Genomic DNA, 26,429 nt, shown 5'->3' with positions numbered 1-26,429 from the left:
CCGGGATCCGAACTCGGGCTGCCAGTAGCGGAGCACGCGCACGTAACCGCTAAGCCACGGGGCCGGCCCTAGATCACTACTTCTTAAACTTGAATGTGCTCAAGAATCTCCTGGGCATCTTGTTAATATGCAGATATTGATTCCACAGGTTTAGGGTTGGCCCCCAATTCTGTCTTTTCAACAAGGTCTCAAGTGATAAAGATACTATCGGTCCACAGACCCCACTCAGAGGAGCAAGAATTTAGACCACTCTTCCCCTGGCCTCCACAGTACCATGTGCTTACTTAATCAGAGATCTTGTCACAAGGACCTTGAGTCCATACTCAAAGACTTTCTTTGAATGAACAAACAAAGAATGAATAAAACTCATTTTGTGCAAAACAAACATGGTTTGCCATAATAACTAGAGGTTTTATTTTGGTTTGAGTCGCTGATATACGTAAGATTTTGACTCAGTTGTAAAATGAACTCAGCCGGGACTGTCAAGTCTTGCTCTGACGAACAGTTAAGTTATTAGAAAGCAAAAAGGGCAAGCCTCATTTTGTTCAAATTTTTTAAAATCTTTTGTTATATTTTAATTAGCCTTATATTTATTGTTATTAAAACACTTGACCAATGTTTAAGAGAACTTTTTTTACTACTGTCCCCCTTTTAAAATTGCACAGGATAGTATTTTTCAAACTGAGGATGGTGAACCATTAGTGGACTGTCAGCACAATTTAGTGGGTAACCATCAGTATTAAAAAAAAAAAGTAGACTAGAATATATCAGAATGTAATGCTTGTACTACAGTATAGTACAAGGTAAGCATAGTGTGGGAAAATGTATTTTCTACAGATGGTCAAAATAATATCTCCCATTCTACATATTCTTCTTGCAATGTGACCTTGACACTCTGCCCGTTGAGTCACGGGGTCTTTGTCTCCTCCCCACAAACCTAGGTGGAACTTTGGGACTGCCTTGGGCAACAGAATATGGCAAAAGCGACACTACATGTTTTCTGAGGTTGGATCATAAAAATGCCATGCGCTTCTACCTTCTCCTCTTCGGATGCTTGCTCTTGAAACCAAGCAGTCCCTGGAGAGGACCCCGGCCCACAGCTCTGGCTGAGCTTCCAACTGTCAGCTGGTGCCAAACTGCCAGCCATGTGAGTGAGCCATCTCGAGAATGGACCCTCCATTCCCTGTTGAGCTGCCTCAGCTAATGCCACATGGAGCAGAGACCAGATGTCCCCACTGAGCCCTGCCTGAAATGCAGACGTGTGAGCAATTTTTGTTTTTGTTTTAAAGCAACAAGTTTTGGGGTGGTTTGTTATGCAACAATAGAAATCAGAACATATAATTTTATAAATTTTGTTTCACGTGTGCATGTGTGTGTATACTTACGGTGTTGGTGTAAAATGTATTTTTTTAAATGGTGGGTCTCAGTCAAAGTAATAGGACTAAGAGGATCACAGAATGAGAAGATTTCAGAAGTGCCACTATCTCTAGATCCAATAAATGCTACTTTACCATTAGATATAATCTTAAAATAAATTCAAACCTCTTGAGTTAGAAATGTTCCACTTAATCGGATATATTGTATTAGCTGCTAAATATACACTTTTTGATGACCAGGTTCTCAACTCTGAATGTTGCTCAGTGGACCCTCCCATCTCCCTCCATCTTTCACTGCCCTTAGATACAGACCATCACCACATTTTCCTCAAGCATCTACTACTCAATCAGTCGCCATATGGCTGCTGGCCCTACCACTGTAGCAAAACTGTTTGTACAAAAGTCATCTGTAATCTGTCACCAAATCTAATGACTTGTTCTTATTCCCCACCCTCTGTTACGGACTGAATATTTGTGTTACCTCCAAATTCATGCATTGAAGCCCTAACCCTTTGGCTGTATTTGGAGATGGGGCCTCTAAGGAAGTAATGAAGTTTAAATGAGGTAATAAGGGTGGGGTCCTGATCCGATAGGATTAGTGTCCTCATAAGAAGAGACAGACACCAGAGAGCAGACACGTGCTCTCCCTCTTCCTCTCTCCATCCACATGTACCAAAGAAAGGCCACGTGAGGACAGAGCAACAAGACGGACGTCTACAAGCCAGGAAGAGGGCTCTCACTAGAAACCGAACACTGCTGGGACCTTGATCTTGGACTTTCCAGCCTTCAGAACTGGGAGAGAAGAAATTTCTGTTTTTTAGCCACTGAGTCTATGATATTTTGTTACGGCAGCTGGAGCTGACTAATACAACCTCCTCGAACTCTTTCAGCAACTGGGAGCAGACAGGTGGAGCAAGCTCTGGAATTAGACTTCATTTTCGAATCAGGTGCCAGCACTGACCAGCTCACGGTGAGCATAAGGAGATTACGTAACCTCTCAGAGTCTCCATGATCTTTGCTGTAAAACGGAAATGAGATCCATTCCAAGGTATTGCAGAAATCCATGGTTTTCTGGGGGAGGGCGGTTACTGCACTTGGAAGTGTGGGGGGGACATTTGGAAACGTGGGAAGGGACTTGATTTTTAGTGTCTCAATGACAGGAGGACACTAATGGCATGTAGTGCTTATGCCCTAACCAAACAGTAACGCTTGGGCTTGTCCAGCACACCGAGAATCTCCTTGCTCAAAATGCCAGCTGCACCCCACTGAGGAAACGGCAGAAAAAATTACAAAATGTCTGTCGCAGATAACAGATGCCAATATTCATGTTCTTGATAGTAGGAACAGCTTAAGAAATTGTTTCTCTCACCTGTAAAAATTCCTAAGGAATTTTACAAATGAAATATAGTCATATTTTAATCATCCATGTCATATCTCCCTCTCAGTAGAGTGGCAGGGAAAAGAGAAGAGTATAAGCTCTATAGAGCCTGCTACAGTGCCATGGACAAAGTAGGTATGCAATAAATGTTTGTTAATTAAGCCTAGAATGATTGCTAAACGGATATACTAGGAAGTGAGAGTTAAGAAAAATTTATGTTCACAGGCAAATTAGGTTTTTTTTTGATAAACAATTTTACAAATCTTACATTGGAATCCTGTAATTCATCACTAATTAGAATGAATAACTACATGTTCTTGGACCTCTGCGTGGTAATACGCTGGTAAATACCATCTTTATTTAATATGTATTGGTAGAACATCAGGTAAAGACAGTGGATTGAACATACTCATCAATTGTGGCCTGCTCCTGAATTTTATTAAAACTAAAATAATTATATACGTATACATATACACATATATATACACATACATATGTATCTTTTTCATAACAGAACTGGAAGAGGTGACAATAACAGCATTTTGGAACCTAGAAAGTAAGTGGATGAGTGGCCCCTCACTCAATGGACCTGAGAGAGCTGAACTAGAAGCTGGAAGGGGACAGATGAGTACCACCAACTGACATGCAGGGCACTTAAAAGGCTCCAAGATTGGCTGAGCAGGTGCCTCAGGCAAAGGGGCCCTTCCCCTACGGCAAGTACCTGGGTGACAGCCCCTCCTTCACCTCAGCAGAAGCCTGCAAGTTTGTCCTGTGGTGAGCGTGAAACCAGAGGGTCTCTGAATTGGGGGATATACCAGGCACTGTTGGGGGTGGGATACTATATAAAGACAGGAGGATTAAGTAAATACGCTTACAGTATACTGAGATTCCTCTAGTCTACTTCCCACCCTCATCTCCCCAACACTGGTAGCCAAGCCCTTACCCTCCAGACAAGAGTTTGGGGGAGTTTTCTTAGCGGATCTGACCAACCCATGAGGAAAGCCCAGAAGATGCTGACCCTGGAAGTTCCCTAACAAGTGGCTCAGCTAGAACACTACAGCAAAAGTCACTATCAATGAGCACTCCCTCCCCGCCCCCCACGATCCTGTTCAGAACTTCAGTTTTTAGTCCCCTACTGTTACATATGAGCAGAGCACCCATGTTATCAAATAGCTGAGGAAAACCAGAAACAATGTGGAGGGATCAGGCACTACTGCGGAAAAAGAAAATTTCAAAAATTATTTAAAAATTCATAAAGATAAGAGAAATACATTGTTTCATGAAGCAAGAAAATGATGCTGTTAAAAAAAAGCATTCAGAGAACAAAAAAGATTTCTTAGAAATTAAAAACATGCCAGCATAAATAAAGATCTCAACTGAGGAAATCTAAGTTAAAATTGAAGAAATTAGAGCAAAAAGACAAAGAAATAGATAATAGGAGAAGAAGGAAAAGCAGATAAATAATCCAGGAATTCCAAGGAGATCTAGAAAGTGAAACAAAACACAACACTCCCAGGAGAAAATATCAACAAAATAATTCAAGAAAATTCCTCAAAACTGGAGGCTAGATTTTAAGGGCCCATTGAGTGTCCAGTACAATGGATTTTAAAAAAAAACCCAGACCAAGGTACATCATTGTGAAATTTCACAACACCAGGATAAAGAATATTCAGTCAATTTCCAGAGAAGAAAATACAGGTATATGTAAAGGACTGGGAATTTGAATGGTGGTATACTTTTCAACAGCCATACTGGACACAAGGAGACAATGGAGCAACAACTTCAAAATTTTGAAGGAAAAACAATTGAGTGAAAATGATTTCCAACATAGAACTCTCTATGCAATCTCTATCAACCAAGCGGGGAGGTCAAATGCAGACCCTTTTAGACAGATAAGATCTTAAATAATTTTTACCTCCATATACTTTTTCTTAGGAAGCTACTGTAGGATGTGGTCCATGAAAACGAGGGAATAAAACAAGAAAAAGGAAGACATGAGGTCTAGGAAACAGGAGCTCCAACACAGGAGAGAAGTGAAGGGACTCTCTGGGATGGTGATGACAGGAGATCTCAGTGTAACACAACGAGTCTGAACGAGCAGGTCAGAAGTCTCTGAGAAAGACTTCTCGAGAAGCATGAAATTGACATAATTGACACAACACCTGATATGTAACTGATAGAATCATGGAACATCTTGAGAGAATATTTGGACAACGGGCAAATATTTCAGTATTGAATGAATCGTAAGGACATAAAAAAACACATGGACACACAAGAAAAACAAAGAGACAAAAATAAATAAACAAATAAAAAGAAAATGATTAACTCCAGAGATAAGTTGTGCTGGTAATAAAAAAATAGTTTAGTACATGCCTCACTTCTGAATAGCATATATAGTCATAATAACACAAACTTTGAATATTTTTGTAACCAAAGCTGAGACATAACTATATTGTGAGGATGGGAATTGACTGCACACAGCGCAGACCAGGAGAAGAAAGAGCTGAGTCCTCCTCTTCCATGGGGAAAAGTCAATGCACAAGGCCCCAAACCAAAAAAAATCAGGAGTTGGCAATATTTACTTGCCATTAAGGTATATAGAGGTAAAAACCAGGCAAAGTTGAAAGTGGTTTTTCTGGGGAAGGGGAAATGAGGAGCAGGGGGGCTGGGACCTGTTCTTTTTCTTGAGAAACCTCGTATAACTAGCAGGTCCTTTAAACTGGACCCTACTATATAACTTTGATGAAAAATTAAAAAATAATTTAAAGTGTAATAGTATATAGAGAGCTAACTTGTGACCATTTTTTCAAAATAACATCCATATGATTTTGGTAAATAATATGTTGGGTATTCACTTTCCTTTTTTATAAATTGATATGCTTGGACTAAATAATTTCTCAAGTCCCTTGATCTCTACATGTGTGTGTTTTTGTATTTCTTTGTATATGTGTCTGTACTTGTGAACACGAACACACAGAGATCTGATAATCAACAGTGGAACTCCCCTGATTATTTTGATCATTAAAAATTAACATGTAATATCTACAAAGACATAATCGGATCCTACCGAATGAAGGAGAATACGGCGGCACAACCATCTACCGACTTGTAGAGAAACACCTGAGGCTGCGTTTCTGTCTTCCACTGTCCATGTGAGGGGGACCCAGGAAGAGACTAAAGTTCCCCGTTGTTTAGACTCTGGCCTGTGACGCACGGTGATGCTGACCTAAAAGTTAATATTTACCCATCTCAGTGAATTAAGCTTGGCTGGAGAACTTGGTGGGGGGAAAAGAAAGGAAAGCGCTACAAACTCTGGTAGAGATTTAAGCTCAAGTCAATGTTAACCTTGGTAGCAAAGCCAAGTCACTTGCATCCTCTAGCACGTGCCAAAGAAGAATATGGCTAGCCCCTTAACAACACTAAAATGGGGAGGGGCAGGTATAGAGCTTTGAATTAAAGAGAAAAATGAAGATTATCCAGTTCAAATCTCCCATTACTTCCTAGCTTTGTGACTGTAGGTAAATCACTTAATCTCTCTATGCCCTGGGGTCTTCATCCGTAAATTGACAATAATAATAATATCTAGTCCATGTGGTTGTTAGGAGAATTATATGCGTTAACACCCGTAGAGCACTGAAAACGGTGCCATGATATACCTTCTCTAAAAATAGATACAAAGAACATAACTGATTTGCGGGGGCCTTGGATTCACAGCGCCCACTCTCTCTTGCTTTTTTTAAGATATGTAACCTGGTCTTCAGAATAATAGAAGATCTAAGAGGACAGAATTTCCCATGACAAATTTAGTCAAGTCAATCTCAAAAAGTCAAGGAACATATTGTTCATTGACCATAGTAATGCTGTTTGGTAAAATCTCAGGTTACATTCATTTGCACTAACATTTTGGAACTGACACTAAAGCTGTCCTTTGGTTGCCAGACGTATTTGGCACTCTGGATGTGCTGGACAAACTCTGTGCCAGTGCCAAGTCAAGGAGTCCAACAACTGGTTTAGGGACACTCTTTCATTCTTTGTTGTTATTCCAGGTCCTCAACAATATCTGGCACACAGAGAAGGTGCTCAGTCAATGTTTGTTGAATTAAAAATGGAAAAATACATCGGTATGCTTCTCCTAGTCAAAAGCTACTTAACCGTATCTCATAGTCACCTACAATTCTCTCATCTAACAATTTTTTCTCATTCATTTTTCTGCTTACACCAAAACTTTTATAGATTTAACCACTATATTAAATGGAATGTTACCATATCATATTATAGTATGTGTAATTCACATTAAAACAATTAATAACAAAGACTGTCATCCTACTGAAGTAGTACTCTTTAGTGGTGAGCTATTTTTCCCTAAAAATCCCCAGAGAACATTAACCCCTTATCAGATACATGGTTTGGAAGTATTTTCTCCCATTCCACAGGTTGTCTTTTCACTCTGTTGATTGTTTCCTTTGCTGTGCAGAAGCTTTTTAGCTTGACGTAGTCCCACTTGTCTATTTTTGCTTTTGTTGCTTGTGCTCTTGGTGTCATATCTGAGAAATCATTGCCAAGATCAATGCCATTAAGGTTTTCCATTATGTTTTCTTCTTGGAGTTTTACAATTTCAGGTCTTATGTTTACATCTTTAGTCCATTGTGAGTTAATTTTTGTGTATGGTATAAGCTAAGGGTCCAATTTCATTCTTTTGCATGTGGATATACAATTTTCCCAACATCATTTGTTGAAGAGACTATCCTTTCCCCATTGTGTATTCTTGGCACCCTTGTCAAAGATGAGTTGACCTTATGCTACAGACTGAACATCTGTGTCTCCCTAAAATTCACATGTTGACACTTTAATATCCAATGTGATGGTATTTGGAGGTGGGGCCTTTGGGAAGTGGTTAGGTCATGAGGACAAAGCCCTAATGAATGGGATTAGTGCCCTTATAAAAGAGGCCCCAGAAAATGCCCTCACCCCTTATGCTATGTGAGGTTATAGCAAGAAGACAGCACTCTATGAACCAAAAAGTGGGATCTCACCAGACATCAAATCTGCTGACACTTTGATCTTGGAATTCCCGGCCTGCAGAACGTGAGAAATAAGTTTCTGTTGTTTATAAGACACTCAGTCTGGGGCCGGCCCAGTGCTGTAGCAGTTAAGTTCGTGTACTCCGCTTTGGCGGCCCGGGGTTTGCTGATTCCGATGCTAGGCACCGACCTACATCCCGCTCATCAAGCCATGCTGAGGCGGTGTCCCACATAGAACAACTGGAAGGATGTACAACTATGACATACAACTATCTACTGGGGCTTTGGGGAGAAAAAAAGAAAAAAGGAGGAAGATTGGCAACAGATGTTAGCTCAGGGCCAATCTTCCTCAAAAAGCAAAACAAAACAAACCCAAGAAAAGTCACTTAAAAAAAAATTAAAAAAATAAGCCACCCAGTCTACAGTATTCTCTTATAGCAGCCCAGACAGCATATCTGCATGAGTTTATTTCTGGGCTTTCTATTCTGTTCCCTTGGTCTATATGTCTGTTTTTACGCCAGTACCATACTGTCTTAATTACTGCAGCTTTGTAATATATTTTGAAATCAAGAAATGTGATACCTCCAGCTCTGTTTTTCCTTCTCTAGATTGCTTTGGCTATTCTGGGTCTTTTGTGGTTCCATATGAATTTTAGGATTGTTTTTTCTTTTTCTGTAAAAAATGTCATTGGGATTTTGACAGATATTGCATTGAATTTGCTTTGGGTAATACGGACACTTTAATATTAAGTCTTCCAATCCATGAACATGGGATATCTTTCCACTTATCTCTGTTTTCTTTATTTCTTTCATCAATGTTTTGTAATTTTCAGTGCACACGTTTTTCACCTCCTTGATTAAGCTTATTCCTCAGTATTTTATTCTTTTTGATGCTACCATAAGAGGGACTGTTTTCTTAATTTCCTTTTTGGATAGTTTGTTGTCAGCATATAGAAATGCAACTGATTTTTCTATATTGATTTTGTATCCTGCAACTTTACGGAATTCATTTATTCTAACTTTTTTTTGTGTGAAATCTTTAGGCTTTTCTACATATAAGATCATGTGGATTTTTATAATTATTTCATAAACAGTGCCAGGACAACAGGTTATTATTAAAAAGTTAGACCCTGCAATTACATTAAATGAGAACAAAAAGTATTTAAAGGGAAATACACGTGAATATTTATCTAAGGAAGGCCTTTTTAGTTACTAAATGTCTGGAAGAAACACAAAGTAAAACATTAATAGATTACATAAGAAGTAAACATTTTTCACCTTAAAAGACACCATCCACAAAAACACAAAGACCAAATAGAACAATATTTGTGACACAGATGATAAAGGGTTACTCCCCTTAACTTTAAAAGGTTTCATAATTCAAGAGGATATTTATTAAAGACATCAATAAAAATAACAAAAAACATGATCAACCAATTGAGAAAAGAATAAATCAGCCAATGAACATGAAAAATTATTAATGCAATGATAATTGCATTATAGAAATAAATAGAAATAAATAAATGCAAATAACTTTTGCCTAATAAATTGACCTTTTTGTTTTTCTATGATAACAGCCAGTGTTAAAGAGCCTTTAAAATATCAATAACTTTTGCTCCAAAAATTCCAGTTCTTGGAGTACAACCAAAGAAGGTAATCAGAGAATAAGAGGTATAAAAAAAGATTTTTAAAAAAGGGTGTTCCACTTAGTTGTTTTTATTTTTAATACTATAGAACACTGCAAACAACTCTAGTGCTCATAGATAGAAATAACTTTAAATAAATTATAATATATGATAAATTGGAAAAAGAGAAAATAACACTAAGTGAAAAAAACTGCAGGGTATGTACATAAAATGTAATTTCAATTTTATTATAAACAAATCACCACATATATAATCAAAAGAAATATACCCAAATGAAAACAAAGGTCATCTTGGGGGAGGCAGTAGGATGAACTTATGACTTTTGTCCAAAATGAGTCAGATTTTTTTTTTTTTTTAAGATTTTATTTATTTATTTTTTTCCCCTTAAAGCCCCAGTAGATAGTTGTATGTCATAGCTGCACATCCTTCTAGTTGCTGTATGTGGGACGAGGCCTCAGCATGGCCGGAGAAGCGGTGCATCGGTGTGCGCCCGGGATCCGAACCCGGGCCGCCAGCAGCGGAGCGCGCGCACTTAACCGCTAAGCCACGGGGCCGGCCCTCAGATTTCTTTTTAAACCATGAAATATATTTTTGGCAGTCTCTCTATAGCAAGATTTTTAGACTTCGATGATTTGCTACATGAAGATAGCATGTATCATATGATGCTAGACGGGAATATTCTTTTAAAGCATGTTTTGGAAAGAATTAATAAGCATGACTTTTAAAATATGTGTCTATCCCACTGATTCAGGGAATATCTTGGAATACTAGAGAGCTGTGTTAAATTTTCCCTCCACATTTGTCCTTTTTCAATTTCTTCTTTATCTATTACCTTTTTTTTGTTTGTATGTGAAGCTGAGTTATTCGATATATACAAAATCATGATTTTATTTTTTGTTGGAAACTATACCCTTGATCAAAGATTGAAAGATCATATTCATTATTTTGTTTTCTTTCTCTTTGAATGTACTTTGAATGTACTGCATATTAATATGCAGCCCCTGATTTCTCTCTTTTGCATTTGTTTGCCTTATCTTTGCCTTTTTTTTTATTGGTGTCACAATAGTTTATAACATTGTGAGATTTCAGTTGTACATTATTATTTGTCAGTCACCATATATACGTGCCCCTTTACTCCTTCTGCCTCTCTTTTTATTGTTTATTGTCTTTGTCACCTTATTCTGGGTGAACAGCAATTGACCTTACTTCTTTTCTGACCCAACCTAAGAGCCTCTGTCTTTTAATAGAGAAGTTTAAAGAATTTACATTTATGCTTTCTGCTGAATCCCTATTCTATTGTCTAATTTTACCATTTCCTTCCTTTATTTTCATATTTCTGCTTTTAATTTTTGCTTGGTTTTTAATTTTCTCCAGCATATTGCAAGATATACGTTGTGTTCTAAAAATCCTCCTTGTGAGAGAAAATATTGTCTTTTTATCCTCCTCTTTAAAAAGTATTATTTATACAAAATGGTACCCAAATGAAGTTTTAAAGCAGTTTTCAACTTTAAAGTTTTCAAGTGCAGCACTAATTTGGTCACTTCTGAGGATAAAGGCAGCACTTTTATACCAATTATGCAAGGACAACAAGTATCAACTGGAAGCATCTTGGGCAAACAGGGATGGATGGTCACCCTATCTCTGGGTGATAGGAATAAGGAGGTGCAGGCTTGGAGGTGGAAAGAAGATTTCACTTTGGTGTATCCTGTATCTAAGGTGCTTGATGAACATTCAAAGGGAGGTGTTCAGTTGGCAGCTGTATATATTGGCCGGAAGCTTAGGAGAGAGTTTTGGGCTCAATATAAAGATTTCAGACTCATCAACAATATGGCCAATAAATAGGGCCATGAGATTGAATTAGAAAATAGAGACAATAAGTATGTAGTGTGAAAGAAAGAAGACTAAATTCTGAAGAACATTGCTTAGTGTAAAAAAAAAAAAAAGACTACAAAGGAGATTCATAAATTGCAGCCAGAGGAGCAGGAAAGAAAAATGAAGAGGGATGACTCCATTCCTTGCCACGCCTGCTCACAAGACTTTCAGGATCAAGTAATTTCTGGCCAAGAAACAAAAACAGAACTCTCTCATTCTGCCATGGCTTTGTATGAAAACTGCAATAAAATCAGGTACAACTCTATAAGACGAGGCAGTGGAGAAGAACCGAGCTGGGTATATAGGAAGCACACATGAAATGGTACCATATTTATGCTTTCTCAAGGTCACTAGCATCTTTCCATATCAAGCTGAAAATGTCACAACTATCCGGACAGTTGAACAAGTCTTATTGGGAAATGATTTTTCTCTTTGTTTCCATGCTTCTGTACTAGTAGGTTGGTTCAGTGATAACTATGTGTGACGTTTATTTGGAAAAAAATTAAAAAAAAATAAATAGGAGTGTGGTAATGGAAGCAGGTAAAGTGTTTCAGGGAGTAAGGATTGGCCAGCAGTGTTAAATGACACTCAAGGGTCAAGTAAGAAAAGGACTGTAGATGCCTCTTAGATTTAGCACCTGGGAAGTAATTGGTGACCTTGGCAAAGGCAATTTTGGTGGAGTAGTGAACCTGGAGGCTAGACTGCTACGGGTGAACCAGTAGCAGAAGATGAGGAAGAGGAAGCACCAAGCACACACAGCCCTAAGAAGAAAAATGGCTGTGAATGGGAGGTGAGAGATGGCGAGAAAGAAGGAAGTAGGATTAAGGGGATGTTTGCTGAAATTGGTAGTGTTTTCAAGTTGTTTGGATATGTTGATAGGAGACAGTTGGCAGAAAGGGAGGAGCTGAAGACAGAGAAAAGAGGACGGTTTGTCAGCAGGCAAGAGGAAACAGCAAAGGGTTAATGAACCTTAGACTGGAGATGGATGAGGAATAAGGTGGACCTGTGCTCAGCTCATTTTATGTGTCTTCCTGTTCTGCGGAGGCTAGAAAACACACAAGATCTCCCAGACTCGCTTGCAGTAGGGTTCCCATAAAGACTCAGATTCAGACAATGCTATGCAAGATGAGAAAGGCGGAAGGAAGTGAGGCAGAGGCTGTACTTTGGCTACTTCTGCTTTTTCTGCTGGCAAGTCCGTAGCAGCACACTGGGTTATTCTTAGGAAGTGTTCCAATGTCCAGGTGCTTTGTGGACGTCAAGAGGCAGAGTGCGGGGCATTCGGTTTTTTGCCTATGCAGCTCCATCAGCCTGGCGTGACTCTAGGGCCATCATTTGCAGCAGCTCACCGGCTAATCCCAGCTAAGGCAGCGCTCCTGGAGCAAGAGTTCCAATGATCATTTCCAACACCCCCCCTTTTTTGGCTGTGTAAGAGGAGGCAGCTCGCCGGAGGTTTGGTTCTGTGATGGTGTTTTTGGTGTTATCGAGCCTGCTACTCCAGCCCTTTCAGGGATATTGTAAGCATTGAATTCCCTGTATTAAATTTTGTTTTGCTTGAAATAGCTAATGTAATTTCTGTTTTCTGCAAGTGAACTCTGACAGAGAGGGCCATCTATTCTTGTATCAGGAGGGAAGGAAGAAAGGATGGATGTAGACACACATAAATTACTTTTTTTGGTGATGGCAATCTCCTCGAATGTAGGGGTTTTAAGATGGGGTGTGCAGAGCCCCACGGGGTTCATGGACAGAATTCAGGGCATCTGTGAAGTTAAGTGAGAAAAACTCATATCTCCTTCACTAACCTCTAACTAAAATTTAACATTTTCTTCAAAAAATTAGCAATTTCTTCAATTCAGTTCAAACTGCAGCATCATCAGCAGATCCTGTGACTTTGTCTGTCATAGAAATCAGATATTTTCATATTAGAGTTGTTGTACATCTCAAAATATTGTTTATGCTCATACTTATTAGTTATTAGACCCCTGCTAGGTCTTGTTCTGTAATGCATTTATCAAGAAGCACATATCACTATATCACAATTTTTTAAAAATGATACCTGTGTTTCCTTTGTAATCTTATATATTTTTATTTTATGCATTTAAAAATATTATTCTGAGAAGGAGTCCATAGGCTTCAGCAGACTGATAAAGCAGTCCACGGCATAAAACACGTGAAGAAGCCTATCTAACATCTTCTATTCTGCCTGTAAAGTAGGGTTTCTAAACTTCGGCGGTAGTGACATTTTAGCACGGACAATCCTTTCTTTCGGTGGACCGTCTTTGGCACTGTGGGATGTTCAGCAGCCTGACCCACTGTACGCTAGCAGCATCCTTCCTGACTACATTATAATCAAAGACATTGTCATCTGGGGGGCAAAAGTGACCCTGTGTCCTGCAAACCCTGACAGTTGGCTTTTCTTTTTGTAATGCAAGTGTCTGACTTAAGCTTTGATTCCTGAGGCATCCATTTCAGAGAGGGCTACCTCGAATAAACACGTGGCCAGCCCTGCGACCAGGCAGAGCCAGGCTGCGTCCTCACACTGACGCTCCTTGGGTTTAGAGATTTGGGTTGATTTAAATAACTGACCATTTGGGTCACTTGTTTTTTTTCTCTTCCTGCACTTTAAATTCCTGCTTGTACGTCTTAAATTCACCGATAAAGAATGAGCCCACGAAACTCTAGGCCCCTGCCCTTGACCCCAATAAAAGCTGAACCCCAGGCTTGTTCACCCTCTCACTCTCTCAGCTGCATGGCCATGTGGCCCCAGGTGTGCTGTGTAATTTCCAGGTCCTGTGAGTAATAAACATTTATTTTCTCAAAGCTTCCTGATGGTTATTGCTGAAGGGCGTCTTGCTATCATAATAAGAACCGCCAGGGCCAGTCCAACCACAACATTGGTTATTGATAGGCTGAGAGTGGCACAAAACACCCAGGTTGAGAACCACTGCTGTGAAGTAGCAGCTAAGAGTGAGGGGTGGAAGGTGACTGCATCTGAGATCCGATTAGAGGAGAGAGGGTTTAAAATGGATGCAATAGAGGATGGCCGAGACAAGTGACAAAGAAACAGGTAGTTGAGTGATGTTGACGGACCAGGTGAAATCAACAACTATACAGTAGCCCAGGGATAAGAGAAGAGGTTCTTTTTTTTTTTTTTTTTGTGAGGAAGATCAGCCCTGAGCTAACATCCGTGCTAATCCTCCTCTTTTTGCTGAGGAAGACCGGCTCTGAGCTAACATCTATTGCCAATCCTCCTCCTTTTTTCTCCCCTCAAGGCCCCAGTAGATAGTTGTATGTCATAGTTGCACATCCTTCTAGTTGCTGTATGTGGGACGCAGCCTCAGCATGGCCAGAGAAGCCATGCTGCGCTTGAGATCCAAACCCAGGCCGCCAGCAGCAGAGTGCGTGCACTTAACTGCTAAGCCATGCGGCTGGCCCAGAGAAGAGGTTCTCAATTTCTTTTTTTCTGCTCCACACATGAAGAATAATATTCAAATGATGGACAGTCTATTATGAAGAGCATTTGTGCAGTGGGGCTGCTTTACAAATGAGATAAGCTGGAGTTACCTCCAATGTCCAAAGTGCTATTCCTCCCACCAATCCATATGCTAACATGTCCTAACACGCTGGTTGAGAAATGCCCTATCTTAAAGCAGAAGGATAACGAGAACATTTAGAACCTACAAGTAACTATTATTGCTCCTTCTTCTGCAATTGCACGTGGGAAAAAAATATTCTGGACTTGAATGGATTTGGAGGTTGCTGCTCCAAGAAAATCAGTCCAGCAGGCATGGCTGTGAAGGCTACGGAGCAACCTTATGATCCAGCAAAATGACTCCTAGATATTTACCCAAGAGAAATGAAAATGTATAGCCACATAAAGACTTGTTCAAGAGTGTTGATAGCAGCTTTATTCTGAATAGCTGCAAACTGGAAATACTCAAACATCCATCAACAGTATAATACACTGTGGTATGGTCGTGCAATGAAATACTATTGAGCAATAAAAAAAACGAACTACTGATATATGCAAAAAATGGATGAAACTCAGAAACATGCTGAGCGAAAGAAGCCTTACACAAAAGAGAACATACTTATGCACTGTATGATTCAAGTTTTGAACAGGTTAAACTATGGTGATAAAAAAAAAATTAGAATAGTGACTGACTCCATGGGAGTGGGGACAAGGATTGACTGGGAAGCAAGGGGCATGAGGGATTTTCCTGAGGTGATAATGTTCTCTATATATCTTGATGGGGAGTTGGGTTACACAGGTATACGCAGTTGCCAAAACTCAACTAATTGCACACTTGGATTTGTGCATTTCACTATGTGTAAATTATACCAGAGGAAGGGGAGGGAGTGGGAGAAAATGAGGAAGAGAAGAAGAGAATTTTAAATATAATTAACAAAATACATGCTGAAATGTTCGAAATAAACTGACGTGTGCAACCTACTCTGAGATGTAGTTAAAAAAAAAAGGGATGGATGGATAGCAAGGTGGTTAGATATGTGACAAAGAAAAGATACAAAATGTTAACTGTAGATTCCAGATGGTGAGTGTGATTTATGTGCAATTCTTGCAACTTTTCTTGTAGTTTTTTAACGTGAGTGTAGAAAAATTTCTCTTTTTGCCTTTTTGAAGTATTTCATCAACTTTTGGGCAAAGAAAGCTACTTCAAAACAAGCAAAGCATTTCATATGGTTCTTGCCCTATTTTAATAAATGGATCCTAAAATATCACACACATCATCTCCACTCCAGTCATAACCACCATCCATCACTACTTCTGTCATCACTACCATTTCTGGATCACTGGGGCTGTCCCAGGCACTGCGCTAATTATTTTACATGTGTTATCCTCACGTACAGAAATTAACAGCTTTCTTTATTGTTTAACAAAAAGCTCTAGGCTGAGTTATATCTTCAGAACTTCCAGACAGCCAGGAACTGGAACAAACAGATGTCCAAGGGGAAAGATTACGTCTGTGATGATGGGTATTTTTAGCAGTATGTATTATTCAAATATGTTATGAAGGTATAGGACAGTGTGTGTGTGTGTGTGTGTGTGTGTGTGTGTGTGTGTTTGGGGTTAGTGAGCTGAAGTGGGGGAAGGAAAATATATTTTAGAAAGAGGATACACACTATAAGTCATAAAAAGGAACAGTAACTTTAATCCAATTTCTATAGAGAGAGAAACCTTGTTCCTTTTCTTTTTTCTTAAGCTCATATCCAATGCCATATGACGCTGTCACCTGGCAAAGGGGTATGACAAAGGCTGCCCGGATTTGGCACCTCCGGCTCTTTTGTGGCTTTCCTTTCTCAATAAACCTTTGACAAAGGTCGAGTGTTTGAAAGGTTGGATTCTTCCTTGTTTGGTCCAAGTGTTTGTTGCTCAGCAGAATGATTAAATGTCTCTGAATGTCAATAAATGGTTTCAGTGAAGCTTTTTGAAATATTATTTCCCTGAAGGTTGCTTGGTGGCATGCCTGGGATTGGTTTGGTTTTGTGTGAAACTAGTAAATAAACAATGTAATTACCAGGCTGCCTAGTCCCCACGGCTCCTGATACCTGCAGAGCCACGCATGTGAGAAGAGAGAAGGGAGAAAATATCCTCCTCTAAAACCAGGAGTCAGGGGCTTTGAACTTCAACTTAAACTGACAAAATGTCAAGGTGCTAAAGAGGCAGAAGCCGGATTTGAACTAAAGAGACCTCGGGAGCACTGGTGCCGCTGTGACAGCACTAGAAAGAATATATAAGTTATGTAAATATCCACTAGGAAAAAAAAGATAATAAGCCAGCCTTGAACAAAGACCTATTAGTCTCTGATTAACTTTATTCTGAAGTATGGATAGAGGCCATAATTCAAACCCGATTCATGAAACACTGCCTAACAGTACTGGCGGTGCATAGGGACAACATATCAGAACTGGATTAGCTCCAGTAACTTACGTCAAACAAGTTCAGGGAGATCTGTTCAGTGCACCTTATTTTCACGGACCCCTCCATGGTGTCATTAAGGAGAGAACAGTGGTTTTTTCGTAAAGTCAGGTCAAACCATCTCCTCTTGGGAAGTAGCTGACTGACGTGCAAACCAAGCATCTTCTACCTGTCATGCTGGAATAATACAGTGGAGGCATTTCATAAAATGACTCAATTAGTTGTTTCCAGGTTCCAAAAAGCAGCAGACAGACTTTGAGACTTAAGAGGATTGAGGAGGAAAAGAAATCTGGCTCCTTCTTTAACATAAATTGTAATATAATTAGCAAATAAGCAGGCAGTTTTCATTGTTTGTGATTCATTTGGGACTTAATTCCAGTAAAGACGATGTGTTGAAATTTAAAAGCCTGGCTGAAATTAGAAACATGGGAAAACTGAAGGTGACTTTGGTGGAGAATATAGAATATAAAATTGCATGCAAAATAATAGAATATTAACTTCTGGGGGGAGTTTTATGAATTGCTGATTCAATACATCCACACAGTTTTGGCCATCTGACCACTTTACCAGTTTGATGGTATGGGAGGAGTGACAGTCTGGTTTTACATGCACAGAGTGTTTTTTTAAAGACAGAATGATCTAGCAACATAATCTTCTCAGCCATTCTCCCGGGATAAGAAACAGAGAAAAGCTGAATGACTTGCTTTCTGAGCAGAGAGTGAAGTAAGAATTTGAATTTTAGTTCCCATGCATCTCACAATGTGCTCACCCTCGACCCCACATATAAGAGACCTGGCTACATGGATGCCAGACTACGAACAGCTGGCACAGTGGAGCGGGGCAGACTGGTGTTCACCTGGGCTTCAAGGTGAATGCTGGTTTAACCCGGTTAGAAGAAAAACCCAGAAACATTCTCTCTCCTCCACTAACATCTCCATCTTTGATATCTGGGTATGGAGTTGATCAGAGAAACTGTTCGTTGCATTTTTCTTATCCTTAACCATGGAGAGTGCTTATGATGGAGACATTTTAGGATGACTCTTTATGACACAAGGCCACCAGACCTTGGATGTGGTGTAGGGTGTGGATGCTCAATGGTGGTACCAGCTCTAGAAGAGAAATTTATGCCTCTGGGGTTGTTATGGGTTGAATTGTGTTCCTCCAAAATTCGTACGTTGAAGCTATAACCTTCAGTACCTCAGAATGTGACCGTATTTGGAGAGAGGACCTTTACAGAGGTAATTAAGGTAGAATGACTAGAGAAAAACTACAAAACTTTAACGTAGACAACGAAGACATTAAAATTGTTCAAGATTTTGTTTACCTTGGTTCAGTCATCAATTTAAATGGAGACTGCAGCCAAGAAATCAAGAGAAGACTGAGATAGAAGGACAGCAGTGAAAGAATTAGGAAAGATCATCAAGTATAAGGAAGTGTCCTTAGAGACTAAGGCCAAGATTATCCACACCCTTGTATTCCCAATTACTATGCTGGGGTGTGAAAGCCAGACAGCGAAGAGGGCTGACGGGAAACAAATGGATTCATTTGAAATACGGTGTTGGGGGAGAGCTCTGTGAATATCTTGGACTGCCAGAAAGACGAACAAGTGGGTCCTAGAGCAAATTAAGCCCGAACTATCGCTGGAGGCAAAAATGATAAAACTGAGGCTGTCCTACTTTGGGCGCATCATGAGAAGGCAGGATTCTTTGGAAAAGACAATAGTGCTGGGAAAAGCAGACGACAGCAAGAAAAGAGGAAGACCAAACATGAGATGGACTGACTCCATAAAGGAAGCCAAAAGCATGAGTCTACAGAAGCCGAGTAGGGCATTGTGGACATCACTCATTCATAGGGTCGCCAGGAGTTGGAGCCGACGTGATGGCACGTAACAACACCAAAGTAAAATGAGTCCCTTGGGGTGGGCCCTACTTCAATCTGACCAGTGTCCTTATTAGAAGAGGAGATTAGGACACACAGACAACACATGGACCAAGGCTCGACCATGTCAAGAGGCAGCAAGAGGGTGTCCACCGGCAGGCCAAGGAGAGAGGCCTCAGGAGAAACCAAAGCTGCTGACACTTTGATCTTGGACTTTTAGCCTCCAGAACTGTGAGAAGATACACTGCTGTTGCTTAAGCCATCCAGTCTGTGGTATTGTGTTATGGCAGCGCTAGCAGCCTAATACAGAGGTTTCACAAAAAAAATGTGAAGAATGTTTGGAATCGTTCAAAGTAAAAGAGCCCATTTAGGCTATCTCAGAGTTATCTGAATTACGTTCCTAGGATGTTAGTAACTATTACCAGGAAAAGAAAAGGGGAATTCTGGCCTCAAATGAATCTGGGAAATGCTGGATTAGATAGTTAGCCAGGTTTCTTTGCTGTCAAACCTTCAACGTGCTGCTGTACATATGTAGGATGAGTCACATGGTGTGTGTGTCACCCTTAACACCTTTCACTCACTTTTCATTTCCAAACCATCTCCAACTCCTGATGACTTTATCTATGAAATATTTCTTGAACTAGTTCACTTCTATCTGAACCCTCATTGAAACTTAGACTATACCAACATTGTCTGATACTTTTATTTTCTAAGTATTTCTTGAATTAGTACAATTTTCTCTACTGAACTGCCATCGAAATCTGGATCAAATGACCTATGTCTCTTGCTTAGTCCACTGCCAAACCTTTCTGACGGGGCTGCCCACAGCAACTGGGTGTTCTCCAATCAGTGCTCCGCAACACAGCTGGAGTAATCTTTTCCAAGCACAGGTTGGATTACGCCAGCTCCCTGATTTTAAAGACATTTCAGTAGCTTCCCACTGTTCTTAAAATGAGAAGACAAAATTCCTACCCATTTCTTCAAGCTTATCTTGAACCATCTTCCTCTCTCAGTTCTATCTTCACAGGTCATCTTTTAGTCCCACATTGATTTGCTGCCATCCACCAAAGGGCATTTGCTCATGCTGTACCTTCTTCCTAGTTAACTCCCCCTATGTTCCTCAGAGAGGCCTTCTTTTACTTCCCTTATTGGGTCAAACCCTCTACTACTGATTCACATAGCACTTGTCACTACTGAAAATTTACATTTATGTGAGTGTTTGGCTAATACCTGAATCTCCCTCTTCTAGACTGAAACTAAGCTGTTTGTAGAGCATCTTGCATGAAATATTCAGTTAATTTATTGATTAAGGTTTGAGGAGGACACAACTGAAACACAACGTGAAGAATTTTTATGAAGAAATAAAATGAGCAGGGTTCAAGGAGAAAGGTTTTGGGTTCTTAGAAACACGCAGTTATTTGCTGAAATTTAGCATCCTTTGAAATAAACAACCCATTTGAGAAGCCGAGCCTGGAAAAGATATAATATTGGGTCTAAGCTCTGGAGATATATGTGGATGTTTAACTTTTTGTTTTTAAACTTTTGATTTTGAAAATTTTCAAATCTACAGAAGACTTGAAAGACTAGTACAATGAACAACCACATACCTTTAAGCAACTGTCGAATGTTTTGAGTTTGCTCCAACAAAAGCTGCTCTTTTCTGCTTTGCTGTGGACAGTATAATTCGGATTGTGGCTTGAGAAAGATATAAGACTGTGTAATTGGATCATAAATGCCCATACTTCAGGAGGGCTAGCCATGCCAGCTGGCAAATAATTAATCAAGAAAGAAATATTTAGGGTTCAACCTTAAGTAAGGTACTGTGGAAGGAAAAAGACATTTACGAGAGATACTTTAAAAAAAATTTACAACCATCTGAGAAAATAAAACACTTTCACGTGAAAGAATAACCAGCAATAAAAATAACAGATAATTGTTGACTGAGGGGGAGGCAGAAAGTTCTGAGAGAATTAAGAGGATGAGACTATTTCTATTATGATTCAACCCATTATGATTCTTCATAGAAATGGATTCCCTGTTATCAATCAATTTCCTTGTACTAAGAGACCCATTCAAGAAAATAATTTTATAAGGCAAATTATAAATAAGTATTTCTATTGTGAACAAACAGAAGTGTAAGAGGTGTGATTCCTTATCTAAGCAATATTTACAATTACCTAAGCAAGATTTACAATTACTTTTTTTTCTTTTTGTGAGGAAGATCAGCCCTGAGCTAACATCCCTGCTAATCCTCCTCTTTTTGCTGAGGAAGACCGGCTCTGAGCTAACATCTATTGCCAATCCTCCTTTTTTTTTTTCCCCCAAGGCCCCAGTAGATAGTTGTATGTCATAGTTGCACATCCTTCTAGTTGCTCTATGTGGGACGCGGCCTCAGCATGGCCAGAGAAGCGGGGCATCGGTGCGGGCCCGGGATCCAAACCTGGGCCGCCAGTAGCGGAGCGTGTGCACTTAACCGCCAAGCCACGGGGCCAGCCCTACAATTACTTTACTTTTTTACTGGAAGGAAAATCTAAAGCTAGAGGAAGTATTTGTTCCTTTAAGGGCTAACCTTAGTTTGGTGGACTTAAGCCAAATAACTAATCCTTTTTTTCCTCCTAACAAAGAATAGGCTACTATATCCACCTGACATCTTAAAAGTCAGCCCCACACTAAGACTTGCACTGGGTAATGTGTGATTCCCAGCAAACTGGATCCAAGACTTGCACTGGGTAATGTGTGATTCCCAGCAAACTGGATCCAAGGCAGCATTTTCCTCATAACCCATTATTTCCAGAGGTCTGCATCTAGGCTTAGAGAAATCGGAACCAGGTAAATAATGAATAAGATCACAACCTGGTACACATGTTAATAATATAGAGAGAAAAATATCGTGTAAATCGTGGGGTGGGGGACACCTCTAATGACTGCACAAAGTAAGTGGGGGTGTGTTTTCAAATTAATACAAACTGTTTTGCCTTTGGACACAATCTAACCTATCCTAGCCTGAAAGTCCACCCTTAGAAAGATGAGATATTCAGGGATCCAAGTGATCGTTTTGGAGAAGATTCTTTCAAAACGCAGTTCACATATGTACGTGGTGTGAGAACTTGGTTCTCTAAAATATAAGTTCTAGATTAGACTTTCCAACATGGAAAAGAGTCAGGAAGGGATACTGCTCTCAGAGGCACAGGATTACCTGTGTTCTTTAATTTATGCTTTGAACTCATACTTTTCTGAGTTTTTCCCAAATGTGTATATACTAATTTTACAATCAGGGGAAAAAACAATAAAACTATTAAACAAAGATCAGAGTTGAAGCTTCTCATTTTTACACATGGGAAAACTGTTGCTATAGGCAAGGAAGACTCTCCAAAGCTACTGGCAAGTCAAAGCCCATGGATCTGGGGACACACCTCTGATGCGGTAACTCACAGATGTCTATTGACCTCTTGTCTGAAAACTTTTAGGCTTCAAAGGTTACTGAAATTACTTAGAAGTCTGTCACTTTATTATTTTGAACAGTTTTATTGAGATATAATTCACATATCTTACCATTCACCCTCTTAAAGTGTACAATGGAATAGTCCAGTATGTGGTTTGTATGTGGCTTCTTAGCAGGATATTTTCAAGGCTCATCCTTATTCCAGTATCTATTAGTACTCCATTCCTTTCTATGGCCATATAATAATGTACTGTATAGACATATCACATTTTATTTGTCCATTCATCAGTCAATAGACATCTGGATTGTTTCCACTTTTTGGCTATTATGAATAATGCTGCTATGAATATTCATATACAAGTTTTTGTGTGGACACATCTTTTCATTTTTCTTGGGTATACACTTAGGAGCAGAATTGCTGGGTAACACAGTAATTCTACGTTTAACTTTTTAAGGAACTGCCAGACTGTTTTCCAAAGTGGATGTACCATTTTATACTCCTACCAGCAATGTATGAGGGTTTCCAATTTTTCTACATCATTGCCAACACCTGTTATTGCTCATCTTCTTGATAACAGCCATGCTCGTGGGTGGCCATCATGGAGGGGTACACTTCCTGATTTTTAGCATGTGTTTCTAGGAATTGTTTTCTGATTACAGAAGTCATACAAGTTAACATACAAAATTTCTTCACATGTATGCACTGATCTGATTCCTAGCAGAAGCCACCTATGTGTCAGCACAATTATTACCCCTATTTTACAAAGAGATGGAGGCTCACAGACGTTAGGAAGCTCTAGAGCTGGGATTTGAACCCAGGTGTGTCTAGAGGCTTGTGCCTTTCACCACAGTTATCCTATTTCAGTGGCTACTATGTGCATACATATGATGATGAGTAAGATGCTGAAGGGACATGGCTTTTGCATTATAGCAACAGGCAACATGGTATCTGTTGAGACATTAAGGAACAGAGAAGTGATTTCTGTGACCACAGAGTGATTTAAAGGAAGACCTGAGATTAAGCAGTCCCACAACACTTTGGATAAATTATTGTCTTTATAGCTCCATCTGGAAAATGAGATCACTAATTGTCCCAGGGTTAGCATGATAAATAGCATTGAATCATATGCTAAATATATTTGCCTTTTGGTCTGTGCACTTGAGAGAACCAGGCCAGTTACTCTTGAATCACTGCCTTCTCTGAATAAGGCCAGATAGGCTATTTCAGTTTTGTGATTATTTTCCACCTTATATAAAATAGTTCCTTTCTTTTACTCTTGAAGTTGAGGAAAAACCGTTTTGCAATAATAAAAATTATTTTGAATTTTCGCCCCAATCACAAGCAATTCTGGAAATTAAAATTCCTCATGCTCTAGTTAAACACAATTAGTGAAAAGTCCCTGTTCAGGGGCCGGCCCCTTGGCGTAGCAGTTAAGTGCGCACGCTCTGCTGCTGGCGGCCCGGTTCGGATCTGGGGCGCACACAGATGCACTGCTTGTCAGGCCATGCTGGGGTGCCGTCCCACATAAAGTGGAGGAAGATAGGCATGGATGTTAGCTCAGGGCCAGTCTTCCTCAGCAAAAAGAGGAGGATTAGCATGGATGTTAGCTCAGAGCTGATCTTCCTCACACACACACAAAAAAAGTTCCTGCTCACTACAACCCCTTTCAAGAAATCTATTCTGTGGCACTACATAGACAATTATTATATCTTTATCTAGGATCTTTCCGATTTTCAAATTTATATATGTGACTCAACTAAACAGGAGAGCTCAAGGGAACTAATCCTCTAAATAACTAATTCATAAACATTGCTAAAGGTGGTATATTTTTATACATAATTTCCTGAAGAGAAAACAGACAAAAGTTCCTCCAACTTCAAGAATCAACAAAAAGCACACCAGTTTTGGGTGGGAGAGACTTAATTCAGGAATGAGAAATACAGACTAGAATGCTCACTATTTTAAAACTATGTTTATTTTGAGCAAAGGATCCTCATTATCCCAGTCTTTAGCTTGTACTCGGCAGGCTGTATTTAAAGGGTTTATTCTCCTTGGGGGTGAGGGGGAGAGGCTCTGGGTGAGGTGAAGGCGCATAAGATAGCAGGTCCAGTTTTACCACTCTTATGAATTTTGTGCTAGGGCTGAACTGCTCAGCAGAAAAAAGGAGCATTGTTTGTATGAACTGTATAAAAGAGAGGGAAGGAGGAAATGTTAGAAGGATGCTTTCTCAATTTTTATTTCTTAAAAGGCGCTCTTGTGGCTGCATTTCCTCTAAATCAAATATTTTGTGTCCATTTTGACTGAAACACATCCGTCTTGGTCTAGCAGCACATGGAAAGATCGAGAAGGATTTTTCCTAAACTAGCAGAAGGTCAAGCAGGAAAGTTGGGAGAGCTACTCTATCTTCAAGAAGTGCCAATATCGATCTTTGAAATCATTAAGCCCTGCTATTTTGATCTAACAAGGTGAAGTGAGTTCTTTTATAAGGAAACGGAAAAAAAAATCTACTAAATGATTATAAATGAATTTCTGACTTTCTAAGTACCACTTGATCTTCACAGTTCCATCAGTAATGCCCACTGCATAAAAATCAGTCAGAGAAAATCTAACCTAACGTGAAAGCAGCTCCTGTGAGGTGAGGTGTGTAACACTGAAGAGGCAGTCTGCTGGCTAAGATGGTGGGTTCTGGAGTCACACAAAACTTGACTGAGTCCCAGCTCTGTCACTTACCAGCTTTGTCATCTTGAACAGCTTGCTGAACCTCTCTGAGCTCACCCCTGTAAGTTAGATGATGTATATAAACTACTCAGAATGCCTGGCACACAGTAGGTGCTCAATAAGTGTTAGCTATTCCTGCTCTTCTGACAGAGATTTTAACTAATACCAACATGATATGGGGCCTTCCCCTTCCACTTGTCCTAAAACATTTATTCATGTCATCTCATATTTTATTTGCCCTTCGTATTCATAGATTTAGTTTTTGACTGCTTACTGTTGTCAGGTAGTGGGCACTGAAGAGTCAAAGATGCCCTAGCCACAGTCCTTGCTCTTGAGGGGAAGGGACAACTAGATGATGTCATCAGCTGAGACAGTAACAGGAGGGAGAGCAAGTCCGTGGGTTGGGGGTGAGGCAGGGATGCGTTCAGTTCCAGATGGGTTAAGTTTAAAGGTATCTGGGGAGACGCAAGTGGATCTGCCCTGCAGGCAGCTGTTTTCAATGGATCTGTAGGTGTGCGACCAGAGCAGGCTGGAGGTATACATTTGGCGTCATGTAAATATGAGCTATGAGCAGTGCACACACTCTGACACTCCTAGAGGTTGGGCAGGGAGCCAGAACAGTGGGAAGAAGTATGGGGTGGGGAAGGAGCCCAGGTGCACACCAATGCTTGGGAGCGGGAGATGGCAACAGGGGTTTCCGGGTGTCCCCTAGGGCTCCAAAAGACATTATGTGCAGCTACTCAGCTTTTTAAATTGATATTTAATTTATTAAAATAAAAAATACAAAAATGTAATTTTCTAGAGTTGGATCAACTACAAATCTTATATCCTATTTAAAATTTCCTAAACTTTGTCGATCCTTTTAAGAGTGATTTTTCAACTTGGTTAATTAAAGTAAAAGATACTTTAAACACAAATGTAATATATTTGATTTTCTTTTTAAGTTATTTCAGTTTTCTGACTAATAAATAAACCCTTCCCTAGTACTTATGTCATTTTATAAAACTAATAAACTCACAAATAAGGTGAAACTTCAGTTCTCTTAAACATTTCAATCCAGTATAAAATAGCAAAATTATCTTAAGTTTCAACTTAAAGATCCAACATCTAAATCAGTCACTCAACGACATATTTTAAATTGGAACCACAAGGCTATTCATGTT

At 39.7% G+C, this 26,429-nt stretch overlaps 1 protein-coding gene and 1 pseudogene across 2 annotated transcripts in view; one reads left to right on the top strand and one right to left on the bottom strand.

Moving 5' to 3' along the window:
- Nucleotides 1–26,429, bottom strand: part of PGCKA1 (PDCD10 and GCKIII kinases associated 1) — an 83,678-nt gene that overhangs the window by 40,380 nt on the left and 16,869 nt on the right. The gene's annotated exons all lie outside the window — the stretch shown is intronic.
- Nucleotides 11,423–11,597, top strand: LOC101389313 (large ribosomal subunit protein eL39-like; annotated as a pseudogene).

The sequence above is a fragment of the Ceratotherium simum genome, chromosome 8 (assembly GCF_057802395.1).
Source record: "Ceratotherium simum simum isolate JZ-2026a chromosome 8, ASM5780239v1, whole genome shotgun sequence".
Lineage (NCBI taxonomy): Eukaryota > Metazoa > Chordata > Mammalia > Perissodactyla > Rhinocerotidae > Ceratotherium > Ceratotherium simum.
The sequence above is the reverse complement of the archived record's forward strand: the minus strand, read 5'-3'. Positions and strand labels throughout refer to the sequence as shown.